The sequence below is a fragment of the Podarcis raffonei genome, chromosome 10 (genome assembly GCF_027172205.1).
Source record: "Podarcis raffonei isolate rPodRaf1 chromosome 10, rPodRaf1.pri, whole genome shotgun sequence".
Classification (NCBI taxonomy): domain Eukaryota; kingdom Metazoa; phylum Chordata; class Lepidosauria; order Squamata; family Lacertidae; genus Podarcis; species Podarcis raffonei.
Genome location: NC_070611.1, coordinates 39,612,100 through 39,629,657, shown reverse-complemented (window position 1 = coordinate 39,629,657; position 17,558 = coordinate 39,612,100). Strand labels below are relative to the sequence as shown.

General features: G+C 44.6%; 1 long non-coding RNA gene across 1 annotated transcript; it reads left to right on the top strand.

Moving 5' to 3' along the window:
* The first annotated feature begins 11,184 nt into the window (after positions 1-11,184).
* Positions 11,185-16,910, top strand: LOC128421942 (uncharacterized). Its single transcript, XR_008332407.1, has 3 exons — positions 11,185-11,442; positions 14,698-14,798; positions 15,657-16,910. It is a non-coding gene; the product is annotated as an uncharacterized LOC128421942 (long non-coding RNA).
* Positions 16,911-17,558: the final 648 nt, after the last annotated feature.

The following is a 17,558-nucleotide window of genomic DNA, read 5'->3' as shown; positions in this document are numbered from 1 at the left end:
ATCCAGAACAAAGTGCCGCCTTTCGGAAATTTCCCCCGAACGTCAATTCCACCTTTGAACTCCCAGACGTATGGCAAGCCTATGTGAATCCTGCAGACACATGGCTACATTGCTTGGTAGGTGTGCCTGGAGCTTGTGAGCATTCTGTCCACACTTGTAGATGGAATTATTTAGTCAAGTATATGACCTAGACGGGACGCGGGTGTCACTGTGGGTTAAACCACAGAGCCTAGGACTTGCTGATCAGATGGTCGGTGGTTCGAATCCCCGCGACAGGGTGAGCTCCAGTTGCTCAGTCCCTGCTCCTGCCAACCTAGCAGTTCGAAAGCATGTCAAAGTGGAAGTAGATAAATAGGTACCACTCCGGTGGGAAGGTAAACAGCGTTTCTGTGCACTGCTCTGGTCTGACAGAAGCGGCTTAGTCATGCTGGCCACATGACCTGGAAGCTGTACGCCGGCTCCCTCGGCCAATAAAGCGAGATGAGCGCCGCAACCCCAGAGTCGGTCACGACTGGACCTAATGGTCAGGGGTCCCTTTACCTTTACCTATGACCTAGACCTCTAGTTTCTGCCGGATTGGCAGAGTATTTGGTTTGCCATCTTAAGTTAGAATGACTGTAGGGTTTCAGGGTTTTTTTTCTTTTCAATCCTCTATGCCTTGAGACACGATGGAAGGAAATGAGAGTCTCTGTTTTGGAAGTATGTATGAATGAATGTTGGAGAGTATTTGGAACATCTGCCTCCGGTGGCTATTTTCATCCTTGCAAACAATCTGCTCAGTGAACTACAAATTCTGCATCTTGTTGTCAAAACCCATTTGCTCGCTGGAGTGAAAAATGAGAGAAATGGCTCTTGCCTTTTTTCTGAAGCTGATCCGGTAATGCTGTGACCATCATGCGCAGAATTATAGGGTGGAAGGATTGGAAAGTCGTCTTCTTCAGTCTTGTGCCATAAGCTGGGATTCTCTACATGTTTTTTCATACTCCCTCACCCATGGAGCAAACTCAGGCTATAGTGTATCATAATTTATCTCAGAGGGGCATTAAGACATGGTAGACTGTATTGATCTTCATGACAACACAACCTTTATATGTCACAAGTTTAGTACAGGCCTCTGTCAAACTCACTCTCCTCAGTCTTTGGCTTCAGCTATTTGGGGCATACAGAAGAAGGGAATAACATGCCTCCTGTTGTAAGATTATTAAAAGCTGTTTAGAAGCCATTCCCCAGTTGTGCTGCTGTTGGGTTGGGTTAACAAGAAATAAACCTTTAATTACCTGCTGTATCTGTTGCGCTCTTCTGCTTTAACCAACCATTTAGGACGTGCTCAGGCAATTATTCGAGATGGGATTCTCTAATGTAACAGAAAACAATGTTCAGGATGCCCCATACTAGTAAACATATGGCAATAGAATATTTCCTAGTGCTCTCCCGTGAGCACTTTCCTTGCCACAGACAGTGCTCTTAACAAGAGAAGTATTTTTAAGGTTCATCGAAATGGGCCAGCTCGCCCAATGTAACCAGAGGAGGCTCATTAAGTTGAGTGCAGCTATGCCACTTTTACGGTGGTATTAATTAGCAGAATATGTTTTAATTAGTGGGATCTTCCATGATATATAAGCGAGCCTCCTCTCACAAGCTTATTCTTAAAGCCCACTTTTGATCATGCTTCCATTTTCAGGAGGTAAATTCACTGCCCAATGAATTGAAATGACAGTACTAGAATGTTAATCCCACGCTATCCGATAAATGTCCATGATGCTAAATGATGATACAGCAATTTTGTACATGGAGAAGCCACTGGTGATGCATGTTAGCATGACATCTGGACTTGTGACACATAACACAGGTCTGCTTTATGCCTGCCTGTGCCTGTAAGTTGGCCCCTGTCTAAGTGATAAGTGACAGCTCCCCTTGAATACACAAACTGAGAAATAGGCCTCATTTGGCAGAGAGACGCAGAAACCCTATGGTAGCAGATGCTCATTCTTAAACCTTGAGGATGGTGCAGGCCATTAGCAACAAAATAAACTTGTGTGCATACTTTGTCATGTACAGTGGTACCTTCAGTTACATATGCTTCAGGTTACAGACTCCGCTAACCCAGAAATAGTGCTTCAGGTTAAGAACTTTGCTTCAGGATGAGAACAGAAATTGTGCTCCGGCGGTGCAGCAGCAGCGGGAGGCCCCATTAGCTAAAGTGGTGCTTCAGGTTAAGAACAGTTTCAGGTTAAGTACGGACCTCCGGAACAAATTAAGTACTTAACCTGAGGTACCACTGTATACTAATAACATAATCAGTTGTCTGAGGGCAGCTCCTTTTGTAGCCAGAATCATATAATTGTAGAGTTGAGACCCCAAAGAGGCATCTAGTCCAAACTCCTAGAATACAGGAATCTTAACTAAAGCATCCAAGACAGATGGCCACCCAACCATCTGCTTAAAAACCTCCAAGGAAGGAGAGTCCCACTGTCAAACAGCTCTTGCTGTCAGAAAGTTATTCCTGATGTTTAGTCAGAATTTCAGATCTTGTTACTTGAAACCATTGGTTCAGGTCGAGAGCATGAGAAAACAAGCTTGCTCCATCTTCCATGTGACAGCCCTTAAGATATTTAAAGATGGCTTTCATTCTCCTCTTTTCCAGGCTAAACATACCCAGCTCCCTCAACCATTCCTCATAAGGCTTGGTTTCCAGACCCTTGATCATCTTGGGAGAGCCAGTGTGGTGTAGTGGTTAAGAGCGGTAGACTCCTAATCTGGGGAACCGGGTTCGCGTCTCCGCTCCTCCACATGCAGCTGCTGGGTGACCTTGGGCCAGTCACACTTCTTTGAAGTCTCTCAGCCCCACTCACCTCACAGAGTGTTTGTTGTGGGGGAGGAAGGGAAAGGAGAATGTTAGCCGCTTTGAGACTCCTTAAAGGGAGTGAAAGGCGGGATATCAAATCCAAACTCTTCTTCTTCTTCTTCTTGGTTGTCATCCTCTGCACACGTTTCAGCTTGTCAATAGCCTTCTTAAATTGCGGCGCCCAGAACTGGACTCAGTATTCCAGATGTAGTCTGAGCAACGCAGAAAAAAGTGGTACTGTCACTTGATCTAGGCATTATAGTTCTGTTGATGCAGTCTAGAATAGCTTTAGCTTGCTTTGCTGCTGCATCACACTGTTGATTCATGTGAAGCTTGTGGTCCACTAAGATGTCTAAGATACAAAAGAAGAAGATAGCAGCAGGGTCATGAAAACCCAAAGCTTTGCAGATTTCCCCCCCGCTGGGAGACCTAAGAGAGCAAATCCTCCAAACAGTTCAATGAAGAATGAGCATGCTGAATGGGCATGGAATGCCAAGTGTCCCTTTGGAGAGAGAAATTGGGGAAATGAGAGGGAAGGTGGCAGAATGGAGTATCCTGGAAATGGGCAAGGCTGCTTGGCTAGGACCCTGGATAGGAGCTCTCCACCCTGAAACCTTTTGAAGGACCTGCTTGTGTATCTACTGGTGATCAAGGATGAAGTGCTTCCAACATCCTTTGTTTCACACTAGAATCAAATATGTTGACCTTAAAAAAAAGAAAAAGTATAGTTAATGGGTTACTAAGGCTTAAGGGTTTTTTGTCTTTACTTTAAAAATGTGTCAGGGCTTAAATATTAATGGCATTGTTTCTTGTGGTCTAATGAGGTAAATAAAAATCTTCAACGTCCTGCAATAGCAATCAAGCTATTAGGAAGAGGAAACGAGCAGTCTGGTTACACAGAACATATTGTACCTTTCAAACATTAACTATTGTTAAGTGTCTGTTGCCCCAGACACAGTGGCTACAAGGCACAGGAGGAGAGGTAAATTCGACCCCGGGGAACATCATTTTAACAAGCCATTCCTTAATTCAGAGACGTCTGCTTTCCCCCACTGTCTCCCAGAAACCATTTGAAGCAAACCATTTTAGCTGACCAAACATGGTTTCTTTCTATGCTCAGAGAAGTGAGGTACTTTGGAAGCAACTTAGAAGGGAATATTTTGAGGTCTATATTTTCATGCTTTGCTTTACTTTACTTTACCAGCCTATATTTTCATGCTTTACTTTGCTGCATGTTTTGTGATTTTACATCTCTCCTGGAACATCTGTCACCAAAGAGTACTTGCCCCAACCTGGATTTATGCAACCAGGGAATCCTCCTTTTATCATACCATTATATTGTATTATTTCCTCTTTGCCAAATACAAAACAAAAATTCCAACAGTTATAAAACAGTTTGGGAACTGTGACCCCAACGATGCACGGTTTAACGAACATACAAGTGGAAAATTGCCTTAAAAGCCTGACAGAGTTGTATCCAATTTCAGAAGAAAGAATCCTTTAAACTGAGGGGCTTTGTTTAAAAAGTAGGTGGAGGGAGGAGTCAGGAAAGTCCATTCCCGTCAGGGAGGCTGGGTACTATTTTAAACCACTATAAAAGAGCTTCAGCTACAAATGGAGACAATTGATTAGAGAGAGTATGAACAAGCCCAGAAGACACCAGTGTGGTTAAACAGTGGCATTAAAGAAGCCATAAAAGGATTGCATCTTTTAAAAAGTGCAAGACTTGTCCAAATAAAGAAAACTTTGGAATGCACAAACTCTGCTTCGAAACAAAACAAAACACTACAGTAGAAACAAAAGAGCAGTCTGGGCAGCAGTAGAATAATTATTACTATTATTCATTTCATTAAAAAGTATGCATAATTCAATTTGTACTGCTTAAAAGTATTATATTATATGGAATTGTTATGCCCTTCCTTAAAGCTGTTTAGAAAATTTGAAAATATTGGGTTGCCCAATTTCTAGTAATGATTGAGCTATATTTTCCCCTTGACAAATGTAAAAATAATGCATCACTTTTGTCATAAAGATAACATTGCAGCGCCTTGCCAAAGCTGCACAGACAATATCTAAGTAGATTGAATATTGGGGAAGTACCAATAAAATCACTACTGATGGAAACTGGAGTCTCACTGCAGTAATCTTGATCATATTGATTCTTTCCCATCTACCCAACAAGAAGCAGTCCCAACAGTTTCACCAGATAAGAAGGAAATTTACATTGTTACTGTTATAAACCCAACTGATAAACACCTGGCAAAATCCATTCAGTCTAGCAGGCATATAGTACAGTACAAGGTTTGGTCAAAACATGCCAACTTCATATATATCAGTTTGACTCCAAACTGGCTATGATTACCCAGGAGAGAGATACTGAGGTTGTGACAGACAGCTTACTGAAAATGGCAACTCAGAGAACAGTTGCAGGGAAAGAAAGGAAGTTTGATATCGGGAATTGTTAAGAAAGGGGTGGGGGTGGGGGGTTGGAACCTGCTAATGTCATGGTCCCTTTATAAAAAATGTAGAGTGCAGCTGTATTTTGAATACTCCTGTTCTCAGTGCCCCACCTCAAAAATGATACTATAGAGCAGGGGGTTGGGTGGGGGCAGGGAGATACTCTCTGGACTCAGGGCTCAACCCCAAGTGGGTTCACCTACCTCCCAGTATGGCCATGTCAGGGATGATGGGATAACATCAATAACACCTGGAAAAGGTACAGAAAGGAGCAACTTGGATAACTGGGGAATTGAAGTATCTTCCCCTCATTGAAATGTATATATTGGGGGGGGGGGGGTGTTAGGCATCAATCCAAAATGTGCTTGGTAGGGAGGAAGCCCCTTTTAAATAACTGTGATTTATTCCAAGTGTTAAGGGTATCGGGTGGTTGCTCGAGAGCAATCAGGCAAGATGCCTCACTAGTCTGTTCTTATTGGTGCTAAAAAAAGCTTTACAATGCAGAGTGCCTCTGTTCCACGTCTTGCTCATTCACTGGCAGAATCTGAGAGTGGGCGGTCCTTAAATCTTCCCCAGCAGAGTAGCTTCTTGACCCCCAGTCTGCGCCTCCCCTCTCGACACGAAAGCCTACTGCGCAAGGAAGGCTTGGGTAAAGGAGGACCTCCCTCCTCCCCGCTTTGCTCAGGCAAGGTGTCCTGGCACTGCCTTGCATCCTCCGAGCCCTGCATCTCCTCCCCACTAGAGGCGTGGCTTCCTTCCTCCGCTGAGGAAGTGCTGCTTCCCATGATCTTTGGGGGCTCTCTGTAATCCATCCGCCTTTTCCCCTCTCGCCCCTGAGCCGATGGCAGTTCCCTGACACCAAGTAAACATGCATAGGATCGGGCTGTATATATGGAATGGAGGAGGGAATGTTATACAAGGAGAATGTGCTATGATGTTTATGAAATTATGTATGGTTTTGAGATACCCATGTTGGTCTGACCCCTGACCTGCAATATCAGGCATTTTGGAATCTGAGGTGGGCCCCCTCCCTACCAGGGAAGAATCGGAAGAACATTGCGGCCTGCTGCCCCTGTGGATCCTGTGACCTGAAGTAGTTGCCTCAGCTTGCCTCTTGGCTGAGCCGGCCCTGTGCAGTATTCTCACCGGACTATTTTGCAGCATCACAGACTGGGGGTCAAGATCGCTGCTGCAGCCTGCCCTGGGACAGGGGCAGGGAAGGAAGTCTGTGTTGCAAATTTGTACTAGATGACACCTGGGCACTGACTCAACACCATATATTGAGCTACAGAGAAGGTATGAATTCACGCTATAGTTTTATTAGCATAGAAAGAGAGAGCAGCCAAGCTGCAATCACTTTAATCCACTTTAAACAAAAGTCCTACGGATGGTTTGCGTTCTTCTTAGTCAAACTCGGTTCTGTTCTCTGCATTCTTTGAATTCCCTTAGATAAATGTCAAGTGGGTACTTGCTATTTACAAAGAAAGTCATCTTAGCACTTTGCATTAAATTGAAATAAATGTCCAATCTCTCCCTTCAACAGCTCTTTCTATCTCTTCCAGAGCTGTAGGTAAAAAAAAATAGGTCCCCTTCGCTTGGCGAAACTCAAGGTAATAATGGCTGCAATCCTCTGCACACTTACCTGGCAGTAAGCAGTGGCGGAGTTTCATGCTCTGGTGGGGGGGGCATGGAGAGCAGGTGGGAGCGGGGCTGGTGCGCTCCCCCCGCACCCCTCTTCCTCCACCAGTGGGAGTAAGCTGGATTGAATACAGCAGGATGTACTTCTGAATATATCAAGCAATGCTCTATAAGCTGAAGATCATTTGGGTGATTCACGGGCACATTGAGACATCAAGACACAAAATGCTTGTGACCATGGCTGCACATTTTTCAAGCTCTTATTTCATAGCTGATTCCAAATATTTTATTTGCTCCAAATTGCCATAAGAGCATTAGTCCCATTGTGCCTGCCTTTACTACTTCTGGTGCTTGTGACTGGCACTGCTTAAAGTTGGGCAGTGTGGGTGTGCAGCTATGATATTAGCGCGCTTTAAATGAATAAAAAAGTCAAAGTAAAAGGACTTTACCTGAGCCATGAAGATCTGGTTGATAAAGGTATTCTGGTGCACAATTGCGTTTTTGGGGTTTTTTAATAAAAGAGCTGTAGCCTCTTTCCATCAATGCCCCTAGCACTTGTAGTCCTCTATGCCAGGCATGTCCAACAGGTAGATCATGATCTACCGGTAGATTACTGGATGTCTGCGGTAGATCATTGGTGGATCATTGGCTCCCCTAAAGAAGCTGAACAACTTTGGCTCCCCTAAAAAAAGCTCAACATTTTGGCCCTTCAACCCCCAAAACGGGCCTTCCCTCCTCCCTAAAAGAAGTTCAAAAAGTTTGACCTGAACCCCACATAACAGGGCTTTCCTTCCTTAAAAAAAGAGCTCAGAAACATTGACCTTAACCCCCAGAAAGGGGGTAGATCATGGCCAGTCTTTAACTCTGTGAGTAGATCGCAGTCTCTTGGGAGTTGGCCACCCCTGCTCTGTGCCATACTCCATGCTGTTTCAGCAGATCTCACAGTGCCAAGGAGAAGCTTGGGCAATGGGAGTTCTGCATCAGAAAGGAAGAATGGGTGGAATTCAGGTGCCCTCCATGGTGTAAGCAGAAGCCATTCCCCCACCATTAGAGATAAGCCATCATGTCTAGCCACTTTATTTATTTATTTATTACCAATAATAATTCATATCCTGCCAGATTCAAAATGGCTTACAATCAATAATAATAAATGATTGTTTTGGGGGAAACCGAGAGCTAGAATACATGGGTGTCCAACAATCCAATAGACCTCTAGTGAGGGAGATCCCAGTCACCTCTCTGCAGACTTGCTTCCATTGCCCAACTGCTGCTATCCCTGAGAGGGTTCCACTAACATGCCAACAGAATCTCTCCTGTAACTTTAACCCATTAGATTTGACCTTCTGGAGCAGCAGAGAATATAGTTTGCCCTTCAAAGGATTCCATGGACCCTGGACCCTGGCCTTATTTACCTCCCCCAGGGAAAGCAAAATAAATGAATATATAATTCCCAGGACAGAATTAAGTTAATCAGCAGAATTAGTTCAATCTGAGGAGTCAGTGATAACAGGGGAGAGAACGAGAAAGAGAAAGAGATTTGATAACAGGTAGCTCTTTCTATGAGGGACGCAGGTGGTGCTGTGGGTAAAACCTCAGTGCCTAGGACTTGCTGATCGCATGGTCGGCGGTTCGAATCCCCGTGGCGGGGTGAGCTCCCATCATTCGGTCCCAGCTCCTGCCCACCTAGCAGTTCGAAAGCACCCTTAAGTGCAAGTAGATAAATAGGTACCACTTTATAGCGGGAAGGTAAACGGCGTTTCCATGTGCTGCGCTGGTGCTGGCCAGAGCAGCTTTGTCATGCTGGCCACGTGACCCGGAAGTGTCTCCGGACAGCGCTGGCCCCCGGCCTCTTAAGTGAGATGGGCGCACAACCCTAGAGTCGGACACGACTGGCCCGTATGGGCAGGGGTACCTTTACCTTTACCTTTTAGGTCTTTCTATAAAAATTAATCAATTTGGTTATGAGTGAAGTTGCTTCTCCTTTTTCTGATATTCAGGCTGTGAGTGCCATTGCTTATGCCGCTGAAACAGTACCACCCACACACTATCAGGAAATACCAGCTTCTGAAGCATTCTTAAAGTACAAAAAAAGGAAAAAAGAAATATGTTGGGGGGAGGGGAATGACCTACAACAACCTTTTTTTGTTCTCTAAATGTTATGCAGAAAGGAGAGCATCACAGGTCTCTGAAGCTAAACTAAACTTCTGTTTTTATGTGGCCTCTAATGACAGATCAATAAGTCTGTGGTATTTAGAAGCTACTATGTTCTCTGAAACACAGGGTATATACAACTAATAATATTATGATGACGATTAATTTATTGTTATTGTTTTGTTACTGTTATTCTATGTCTATATGTAGCTTAATGCCAGAATAGGCTTCTAAGTAGATTCAATTATTTGGATCCTCCATAGAAATAAAATAACATGAAAACAATTTAATATAACTAGCTGAACACATAGTTGCTTTCTTACAAAGTATATAAGTATGGCAAGAGGGTAGTCTCTCCAATTAATCTGAAATTAGGAGGGAAAACAAAGCTTATACTTGGGGTCAAACTACACAGTAGGTTAAGCATGCCTTTATTTTGAATCAGAAACTATTCCTGTGTAACTTGAATTGACATTGACATGTGATTACTGTATTATTTCATGGAGGTCACACAGGTATGTAAGCTGGAAAGAATGGTGAGTGATGCCCAGCAAAGATACACAGGACCATGGAGTAAGGCAGAGAGTATTGGAGAGAAACTTTTATCACCACTAAAGTGGATATTTTTAACCATGGATGTTGAAATATAAGTGAAGGATCTGCAACTGGTGAAAGACAAAGAGAGAGTTTGCATTAGTCTGGATGAGAAAGAAAGCTAAGCCGGAGCTCAGTTAGGCCACAGGAACAGGGGGAGGGGGGAGGAAATGATGGATATTTTGCAGTGTTTAGGAGGGAGGTGTTTATCCCATTAGTTGAGGGCAAGAGGAGGGCAAGTGATGAGAGATCAAAAAAAACGAGGCAATGTGGTTGAGATGGTTGGAAAGAATGGTGCTGAGCAAGCAAGCAAGGTTTAGGGGTGGATTATGATGAATGGGGCTGAGGTGGGAGTGCTGGTGAGTCATGCGGAGAAAAATGTGGTGGTCATGGGAGTTGTAGCGCTTGATAAGTTTTCCCAGAGCAAGTGTGGAGAAAGAAAGAGAGAGAGAGAGCAGGAAAGGGCCTACTCTGCTAGAGCCTTGCCTTGTGGAGTTTGAAGGAAGAAAGAGCTGCCACACACACACAGGCCTTAAAAGAATCCTCCAACAAGGAAGAGAAGAAACTCCAGAGAAAATTGAGGGGATTCCAAAGAGGAGAAGGGGACCAAGGAGGGGATGGTGTCAGATGGGCAATTTGGGACACCTTTTGTGGATTTAGTGAAGAGGGTGTTAGTGCTATAGGAGGACCAAAACCTAAATTTTAAGCAGAGTAGCCCCACTGAAAATGATGATCCTAAAATAATCATGCCCATTGATTTCAGTGGGTCTACCCTAAATATGGCTAACACTAGATAATAACCCTATTATGACTAGTACTGGATAGAGCCCTTGTGCATATTGGGGGCAGGGAGTTTAGTAGGAACTCTTCAAAACAGTGTGTGGCTCTCTCAAGTCAAAACTTCCATGCGTACTTCATTTACAGCCACATTCTTGACATCATTCTTCCAAATGCAAAATATTGCCTTGGCTGAGAACAAAGGATCGTTTGAGCACAACTGTTATCCAGTCGGTTTGGGCTCCTTTCTTGTACATTCCAGTTGCATGGCTCAGGCGGTTCTTTCTAAGCATCATGTTTCATCTCTTTTTCCTCACCAGAGGAGACAATTTTGAACTGGGTTACTGGAGAACTGACTCACACAAGTAGACAGACCCTTTTGTTTCAGTAGATCCCATCTCTACAGATGCTGTGCAGACAAATCTGCGATTCACAACCCCATTTAAGCAGGAGTGAATGTGGAGATTAGTGCAGGAAGAAAGGGGGGGGGAGTGCTTAGCCTCACAGGTTGGGAACCTGAGGCCTGGGGGCTGAATGTGGCCATCCAGAACTCGCCCTTGGGACTCTCCTCAGGCAAACACTCCCTTCCCCAGGCCACACATTCCTCATTGGCTCAGCTTCTCACCCTTGAATGTTTTTGCTTGGCTTGAACCCTCATAGTGCCTCTTGCTTACCTGCATGGATGAGAGAGAGAGAGAGAGAGAAACCAATCTACTGTACAAAGCTAACATTTATATTCATTGCCCCACCTACTTTTGCTTCTGGCCCCGCCCAGCACTGGCATGTGGCCCCCAACATGTTGTCCAAAAATGAATGTGGCCCTCAGTCTAAAAAAAGCCTCCGTATTCCTGCTTAACTATTTCCTGCCCCTCCATTTTCCTCTCCAACCCTTTCCCCTCAAGTTGCTTTTTCCTATTCAACCGGCAGCTGCATCTTCAAGCCTCAGCTTCACGCAGTGTGGAAGGGAAGAGCCCATGGCAGTAAGTAGCTGTCAGTAATTTAGTACTTCCTAGCAGTCCTATTTTTAAATAGCCAATTCAGAGGAAAAACAGAACACAGCAAGGAGGTATTGGACAAGGTTTCCTTATCTTGACAGGAAATGTGATTACCTCAGTGCTGCAACCGCATAGGATCATAGGAAGTTGCCTTCTGCCAATTCACACCATTGCTTCATCTGGTCTACTGCACTGTCTGGCAGCTTTCAGAAAGACATATTTCCTAGACATGCCAGAGGTTGAACTTGTAACCCTCCTGTATGCGAAATTCGGACATGTCTCTCATACGCGAGCAAATGAAATCTATGGTTTCCCAACATTAATTTTGACTAGTTCTGCTTACCCTGAAGCACACACAACTTTAAGTCGGAAGGCCGATGCCTCTTTCTGTTTATGCAGCCACTTTTTGCCAGGCTGTGCAAAGAGATCTTTCATTTCAAGTTTCCTTATCGTGCTCGTAGATCAGAGCTCTCCCCAGCCTTTTTCACCCCCCAGACTCTGCTGACTGCTCCTTTCCTGTTTACCCGACATGCTGTCTTGTTACCCAGTGGGATGTTTTCCCTTTGCAGCTCACTGAGGCGCCCAGCTTGTTTTCCTTCTCAAACTCTACTAGGATCTGCTGGTGTCTTTTGAGGCAGACCATCCTGTTTTCAGACAAAGTTCCTGTCTTCTTGAGAACAATCATTTCTAGGTGTTTTCCCAACAGCATCTGCAGTTGACCTTTTGAAAACCGTGTGACATCCCATCACTCTTTCCCCTCCACTCATACTTTGCATGTTCTGAAACAGCCAGCTTTCAAGAGGTATGATGGACCATCATAAGCTACGTGGGTATGATCTCACAGAAGACAATTTCAGGGCATAATATTGTATTGCTGCTGTATGAACTTGCTGGGCAAATTCCTGGTAGGGCTGCCTTTAAAAACAAAATGATGATGAAGATGAAGATTGATGATAATAATATAATAATGGTTTGATGCATATGGACATTTTGCTCCTTCTCTATTCTTGACTGTGTTGTTTCAGGCTACCCTGCACAACCCAGAATCTGGCCTACTGTGATGTGTGAACCATGAGCAGTAAACCAGTAACATTTGTTTCCCTGTTTAGTTTATTACCTTTATTTAATAACAATAACTAATTGGTATGCTTTAAATCAGGCATAGGAAAACTCTGGCCCTCCAGATGTTTTGGAACTACAATTCCCATCATCCCTAGCTAACAGGACCAGTGGTCAGGGATTATGGGAATTGTAGTCTCAAAACATCTGGAGGGCCGGAGTTTGCCTATGCCTGCTCTAAATTATTTACAGGATAGTTCCAACATGGGTAGCATATCAGCAAAACAAAAACAAAAACTCACTGATCTTCTTTGAAGAGGATTTTGTTTCAATGGCTTTTCTTTCTACCTTAGTGAAAGGCAACAAACGTGCTCTGGTTTTCTGAGGTAATTTCTTTTAAAATCCCCACTACCTGCCTAGGTTAAGTGTTTCTGTTTCTTTGTTTTGAGTAAAACTTATCAGAACTTCTGAGTGCTATCTGGAAACTTTGGGTTGTTATCCAACATTATATTCAGAGAAGACACAGTGAAATTAATGGACTTGGCAAACTGAGTTCCATTCCTTTGCTTGAACACATTAGGCGGGGGAGGTATATAGAAGATACAGTAACTCGAAACTCGAAACAAAGTCTCACTTATATATCCTAGACTGGGTAAAAAAAATTACAGTCCCTTTTGGTCGCTGGCATAGCGCACTCCGACCAGGACAGAGCAGAAACGTTTCTATCCGCTTCTCCAATATTCAACTATTTTCAATCAGTCCATTGCCTCAGATTTTTACACTTTATATCTGAGGTCTCTCCGCAACGCCCACTCAGCAGTTACAGTCTTATTCCCTCTCCTCTCCCAGTCTTCCGTTACACGCTGTAAAGGGAATTGGGGTTGCTTGTGCGTAAAGGGTGCTGCAGCTCTAGGCAACGTTGCCTGGCTAAACCTTTCCCTGGCTGGACAGCCCTTTCTCCATGGCTGTGTCAGTCGCTGGCAGAATCCGTCAGTGGGCGTTTTCTGAACTTCTTCCAACATAAAAACTCTTTGACCCCAAGTCTCCTCCTAGCCTCCCTGCGCGGAAGTCTCCTGCGCAGAGTGGGCGTGCCCAACGGAGGTCCTGGGCTCTCCCCGCTGGTCTCTGTGGAAGAGTCTTGGAGCCCTCTCTCCGCAGTCCCCCCTTGCTTCCTGGTGTCCCTCCTATTTCCTTCCTCAAAGGAAGTTTGCTCTCTCTCCCTGCTGGTCCCTTCTCCTGCATCGTTAGGGAGCCTTACCTCCACTCTAGGCTCCGATGGCAGTTCCCTGACACACGCCATTTACTCTTACCGCTGAAGCGAATTCCTTCTTCTTTCATATCATAATATCTTTGTTCCGCTGGTTTCTTTAACTTAAATTCAGTCTGTTATTGTTTAAATTACGACCCAGCTTCTTAATTGTTGTTGGAGGCTTGCCGCTTTCACTCGGAGCCTGAGGCTTCACAACACGGGGTCTGTTGCTTCCCTTTCGTGCTGCAGCTCCAACCCTGTTCTCAAACTTGGTTTAAAACGTCCGAAAAACAGGGGAGCGCCAGCAGCACCGCCAGGTACCTGTCCCCAAAGATAGTCCTCTTTGGGTTTCGAGGTCCACGGAGCCTTCGTGACACCTCTAGACCCCCGCGTTGTTCGAGACCCCCCCGGAGAGCAGCCTCGCGCTCCTTTCCTGTGGCTGCGGCTCGCCGGAAGTCCCCTGAGTTCCATTCCTTTGAATGGCTGTACTCTTGAGTAAAACTTCCTTGGCTACAACCCATAATGGCAAAGGCCACTGTATCAGAATGGACTCCGTGAGCTACCTTAGCCTGTCAAACAGTTCCAGAAACAAGCCTGTCAACAATGTGGTTTAGTGTAATGTTATTGGGGAGGTCACAATGTCAGTTTCTCTAACTGTAGGATCTTTTGCAGCTCCTGATGCCTTGATTTCCATTGAAAGCAAAAGGCATTCAGATTCCTGACTCTGAACCATTCATGGGCATAAGCTCATAAATCAAGGTTTTTGAAGCTCTGGTAGTTAACAGGCTGAAGTTACACAACCCCCAGCCTTCCACTTAGATCTTCTCAGACAAAGTCAATACATCCAGCTGAATAAATAACATCAGGCCAGGAATCCCTTCCTCTGTTAAGTGATAAAAAGCTGATAATGTCTCCATCTTCCCAAAGCACAGGTGCTGCAGATCAGAGGAGCCAGTAATGCCAACTGAGTCCCCCTTGCAAAGGAAAAGGCATGGATTGCTTCATATTGACTTACTGTTTAAATGAGGTCAGTGTGAGTTTTTATTCTTTTTCTTTTAGGGCGAAGGATGCAAGCCTAATCACTCAAATGGTGTGAACTGGCAGGCTTCCATTCAGCCTCACCGCTTTACACCAGCTATGGCTGAGTGACTTCGATTGTACCTTCCGCTTTCCTGAAACCTAATGGACTTCTGGCATGCACAGATGTACTCTCCTCTCTTCCCCAGCCTCCTCTCACAGGCTAGCTTCCTGCTTCTGATTTCCTCCTTGCCTTTCTCTTCCACCTTTGAAAGAGTGAGATAAATATCCTCTTACAATGCAGAGGATGAAGCTCAATATTACTTTCACGAGTACGACTTGTGGAGAGGGCAAAACAACCTTAATGGCCAACTCTGTATAGCTGGGCCATGTTGCTATAAGAACCGCCCCCCCCTTCTCCCATATATAAAAATGAACATCAGAGGCCCTGCTGACTGTATGTGTCCCATTGCTGTTAAGATGTATTATGTTTAGGGAAGTTTTTAATATTTGCTGTTTTATTCTGTTTTTAATCTGTTGGGAACCACCCAGAACGGCTGGGGAAACCCAGCCGGATGGGCGGGGTACAAAGAACAAATTGTTGTTGTTGTTGTTGTTGTTGTTGTCGTCGTCGTCATCAATACATTAGATAGACTCGGGCCTTTTTCCTGTGTGTCGCCAAAGGAGACCTGCTAGTTTCCATCTTTCTTCCATCAGAGGTTTAAACCTGGGCAGATTAGGCAGCCACACAGGTCTTCCTCACTGCAATGAGATGTATTAAACTATAATATTTCTAGATTTGCATGTGCAAATGTTATGCTAACCAGTGTCCTCTCCTATCCTCTATTTTAGTGATGCATTTTCTCTCTTTCAGCAAAGCGTAAGTGGACACCATTGCCTTGTACCATTTAACCAGGAATAAGGGAACTATAAACCAGGGGTGCAGGAAAAGGAAAAGACCTGCATTCCAGGACACCCACAATTCCTGAAGGATGCTGCACACATCCCCTGGCAGCCCTGCCATCTTGAGTTGGCCTTGTGCAGTGATAAAAGGCAATGTAAACCACCCTACCTTAGTTGTCGCAACCAAGTCATTTAGAATGTTATGCAGAACCCTACAAGATCCTAGGAAACACTGACTTCCCCCCCCCAAACTGTATTGTTTCTCTTGATTCCCCCCCCCCCATCACAACATACAGAGAGCTGGATAGTCTGACGGGTCGCATAAGTTGGGTTTAATGAGCAGTACTGAAAACCATGTTATGTTATGTTATGTAAACCGCCCTTAAAAAATGATTAACAGATGGTATACAAACACATTGGAACAAATGACTTAGGCTGCAATCCTAACTATGTTTAAACAGAAGTAAGTTTCAATGAATTAAATGTGCTTACTCCCAGGTAAGTGAAGATTTAAATTGAGCTATTACTTCTTATATATAGCATGGTCCCCATCCCCCTTGATTATAAGTCAACTATTTTGATAGAACTGCCTTTCTACTGCTTCCAGATATCTACTTGCTCTTCTTTCCTACCATGCCAGTCCTATTAAGTGCTGTCTATTGATGGAAAGAACTGTGTGGGGTTTTTCTGTTTTTGCTTTTGTTTTTGAAGGGATGGTGACACAGCTGAAAAAAGAATTCATCTAATGTGCAAAAAAATAGGGCGGCTATATCCAGTGTAGATTCATTGCAATTAATTGAGATGCCTAGCTTAGCTTCATTGGCTCTAGCAGGTCTACACTCTGAGTAGCACTAGCATTTGATACAACCCAGATTCTTTAATGAGAGGGAAAGGTTAAATCTTAGTTTAGTAGCACCAGAAAGGAAAGGATTTATCATGCTGGCATAAAAACTGACTTCAGAAGGACTTGCCTGCTCTTGCATAGCCTGGCATGTCATGTCCTCGACCTTTCAGCGATGCCCAGCACTGAAACACAGGCAAGCCCAAGGAGCCAAATAGTTTATTTTGTCATCTGTTCACATCTGGTAACTAAGGTTTTGGAGCTTTTGGTACAGGCAACCCTGTTGGGAGATGACATTCTCCTTCAGGAATTCATCATGCTAGAACACATTTTCAAATGGCAAAACCATTTTTTAAAAGCTGCCCACTTTAACTTTTTCACAAATTTAAAAGGCAGAGCTACAACTCTAATGCCTTTTAGGCACACGTATATCAAAGAGATGGGATGCGGGTGGCGCTGTGAGTTAAACCACAGAGCCTAGGACTTGCCGATCAGAAGGTCGGCAGTTCGAATCCCCGCGACAGGGTGAGCTCCCGTTGCTCATCCCTGCTCCTGCCAACTTAGCAGTTCAAAAGCACATCAAAGTGCAAGTAGATAAATAGGTACTGCTCCAGCGGGAAGGTAAACGGCATTTCCGTGCACTGCTCTGGTTCACCTGAAGCGGCTTAGTCATGCTGGCCACATGACCCGGAAGCTGTACGCCAGCTCCCTCGGCCAATAAAGCAAGATGAGCGCCGCAACCCCAGAGTCAGCCATGACTGGGCCTAATGGTCAGGGGTCCCTTTACCTTTACCTTTATATCAAAGAGAAATCCCCATTTCCCTCTTCCTTCTACTTCAGGGATGGGGAACCTGTGACCCCCCAAATGGTGTTGGACTACAATTCCCATCCTCTTTGACTCTTGGCTACACTGGCTGGGGCTGATAGGAGTTGAACAACATCTGGAGGTTCGCAGGTTCCCTATCCCTGCTTTATTTGGCTATTGCGTATCCTGCAAGAGAAGCTTCCTTTGTTCGCCACCTGTCAGTTTAG